This window comes from Leptonychotes weddellii, chromosome 13 (genome assembly GCF_054177405.1).
Source record: "Leptonychotes weddellii isolate Sample4059 chromosome 13, ASM5417740v2, whole genome shotgun sequence".
Classification (NCBI taxonomy): Eukaryota; Metazoa; Chordata; class Mammalia; order Carnivora; family Phocidae; genus Leptonychotes; species Leptonychotes weddellii.
In genome coordinates, this window is record NC_138381.1 from 65,572,502 (window position 1) to 65,575,861 (window position 3,360).

General features: G+C 49.9%; 1 non-coding gene across 1 annotated transcript; it reads left to right on the top strand.

Moving 5' to 3' along the window:
* Positions 1-1,639: 1,639 nt before the first annotated feature.
* On the top strand, positions 1,640-1,712 carry TRNAN-GUU (transfer RNA asparagine (anticodon GUU)). Its single transcript has one exon. It is a non-coding gene; the product is annotated as a tRNA-Asn (tRNA).
* Positions 1,713-3,360: the final 1,648 nt, after the last annotated feature.

Genomic DNA, 3,360 nt, shown 5'->3' on the forward strand with positions numbered 1-3,360 from the left:
GTAGGATTCCCACATATGACATTCTGGAAAAGACAAAACTACCGAGACAGTTTTAAAAAGATCAGGTTGCCCTGGGTTGGGAGGGGATGGGAAGGATGAACAGGCAGAGCATAGAGGACATTTAGGGCAGTGAAAATACTCAGCATGATACTGTGATGGTGGATACCTGTCCTGATGCATCTGTCCAGACTCACAGAACACACAACACCGAGAGTGAACCCGGATGTAAACTATGGACTCTGGGTGATGATGATGTGTCCCTGTAGGTACATCGATTACAACAAGCATTCCACTCTGGTCGGGGGATGCTGGTAAAGGGGGAGGCTGTGCCCGGGAGGTGGGCAGGGCGTATATGGGAAATCTCTGTAGCTTCCTCTCAATTTTGCTGTGAACTTAACGCTGCTCTAAATAAATAAATAAATAAAATCTTTAAAATTAAAAAAGAAATGATAGCAGACTAGCACCTCAGCTGTACCCGAGGACATGTCCAAAGTGAACACTAGGAATGTTATTTGGCCTTAAAAAGGTAGGAAACTCTGACCCATGACCCATCCATGAGGATGACCCCTGAGGACACTATGCTAAGCTGAGACAAACACTCCACCTAGAGTAGTCAGAATCAGAGAGACAGAAAGTAGAAGGGGGTCTCCCAGCTGGGGGGGGAAGGGGGCTGGGGAGCTAGAGTTTCAGTTTGGGCCGATGAAAAGAGTCCTGGAGATGGATGGGGGCGTTGGTTGTACAAACAATGCAAATGTGTTTAATGCCACTGAACTCTACACTTCAAAACAGTTAAGATGGTAAATCTTATGGTATGTGCATTTTAACACAATAATAATGCTAGTCAAATATCTAGACCAGCGCAAGGCAAAAAGTGAGATGATTTCTACCTGCATTGTTTATGGCTGGAAGAGAGAAAGCAGATTATAGCTTCAGCAAAGCAGGTGCACGAAGAGGTAGCTTTTAAGTGAATCCCACAAAAAGAAAAGGAGGGGAAAGAAAGGTCTGGAACAATGAACTAATCCTAACACACATGATGCTTGCAGGACGGTGCCTGGCACCCAGTAAGCACTTGCCAGTGATGATGATAACTGTCCCACCCCAGCCTCAGTAAGAGGGAGTCGTGGGGAAGCATGTCCACTCGCGCAGGTAGGACAGCCATGCTCCGAAGGGGCCGCTTGCCCCACTACAGTCTCGAAGCAGCCGGGAAGGCTCCAGATGGGACATTCTGGAAGGGCCAGCGCTAGTGGCCTTGGAGGAATCTGCTCCCCTCCATCCTTCTGGAGCCCATGGGCTAATTTGGCAGCTGCACCCCCAGACAACAGAACTGTTCTCAAAGAGAATGGAGACACCTTTGTCAGAGAGACTGTGGAGGACCTTAAAGAGGCAAAGAATAAAAATGCTGAAAGAAGCCAGTCACCAAAGACTACATATTCTATGCTTCCATTTATAGGGAGAGGAATCTATATAGAAAGAAAGTAGGTTGCTGGGGCGGAGGGCGGGTGGTGGCAGAGAAACCTAAAGGGTGGGAGGTTTTTTTGGGGTGGGGGGAGATGAACAGTTCTAAAATCGACTGTGATTATGAGTGAATTGTATGGTATGAGAAGCACAGCTCAGTAAAGCTGATATTAACAACAGGAGCGCCTGGCTGGCTCAGTGGGTAGAGCACGAGACTGTTGATCTCGGGGTCGTGAGTTTGAGCCCCACATTGGGCGTAGAGATTTCTAAAATAAATAAATAAACTTTAAAACACACACACACACCTGACAGTCTTCTTAAAAACAACAGCAAACAACAACAGAAAGCTGCACTGGCTCTAAACTTCCTCCTCGGGTTCTTCTAAGAACGCCAGAGCCAACACCATCACTCTAAGGGCTGTGCTCGCTTCACAACAATTCATTAAAGAGCATTTCCTTGATGCCAGGGAAAGACCCTTTGATGTCCATCCCTAGCCCTCCTCGGAATTCTTATCTGGTTAGAGGAGGGGAATGCAGAGTAAAGGCTCCGCTTTCTTGCCTAGCCGGGCACCCTTGCTAATTTCCTTGTCTCCACGTTACCATGGCAACAGAAAGCTTCCACCGAGAGCTTCTGGGGCGTGTCCAAAGGGACTGCAATCTGGACCCAGGGTGGTTGCAGCCCCACTGCCCAGTAGCTCCCGGGCGCTGGCTGCCCCCCTGATGGCTGGGACAGCCCGTGATCCCATGAAGCAGGGAAATCGGAGAAGGGGAAGGAGGCAGACAGGGGGTCCTGTAGGTCCGCACACCAGGCTGGCCTAGTGGCCATCCTGAGTCACCATCACCATGCAGGAAGAGGAGAGGGTGTTAGGCACATCTTTTAGAGGCTATGATCTAAAATGGCATCTTGAGCACCTGAGCTGGTCTCCATTGTCGGCATGACCATATTTTTAGGTAGGAGGAGGCAGCTTCTCCGGCCAATGAGAGTAACACGGCTGGAGGGCTTTCATGAAACATCTGGGGGAAAGGCAGTGGGCAACTGGGAGCCCAGTGTTGTGGCAGGTCAGTCTCACACCTGCAGAAGCTTCCTACCCCCGCAAGACTTGGCCAAAGGGCCCTGACGTCCATGCTGTTGGGCTGTCGGATGGAACCACTGGGATTGAGAAGGGGCAGGTGCAGTGGATGCTGGATAAGCAGCCTCCAAGATGGCCCCTAACGATTTTCACCTCTGGCTGAAGTTTAGGCAGTCCCCTTCCACACTGTACCTAGGTTGCTCTGTGTTGTGATCCATACAGTTCAGACAGTATGTGACTTCCAAAGCTATGTCGTAAAGGACGTCATGTTCTCGGATCACACATACTGGGGGAAGCCGCCATGTTGGCAGGGCACCCAGACAGCCCTAAGGAGTGATCCACATGGAGAAAAACTGAAGCCCCTGCCCACCAGCCAGCACCAACCTGCCAGCCGCCTAAGCAAGCCACCTTGGAAATGGCTCCTCAGCCCAGTCAAGCCTTCAGGTGACTGTAGCCCCAGCCAACATGGCAATCTTGAGAGAGATCCTCAGTCAAAACTATCCCACTAAGCTGTTCCTGGATTCTTGACACACACAAACTATGTAAAATAATACATTTGTATTATTGTGTTAAGCTGCTAAATTTGGGCATTATTTGTTACACAGCAGTGGATAACTGATAGAGTAGATCCAGCTGCCCCTAGGATAGCCAGAAATTGTCTAGAGAAGAAAAGATGGTTTTATTAAGATTTTCCTTCCTTGGGATGCCTGGGTGGCTCAGTCGTTTAAGCGTGTGCCTTCAGCTCAGGTCATGATCCCAGGGTCCTGGGATCGAGTCCCACATCGGGCTCCTTGCTCAGTGGGGAGCCTGCTTCTCCCTCTGCCTGCTGCTCCCCC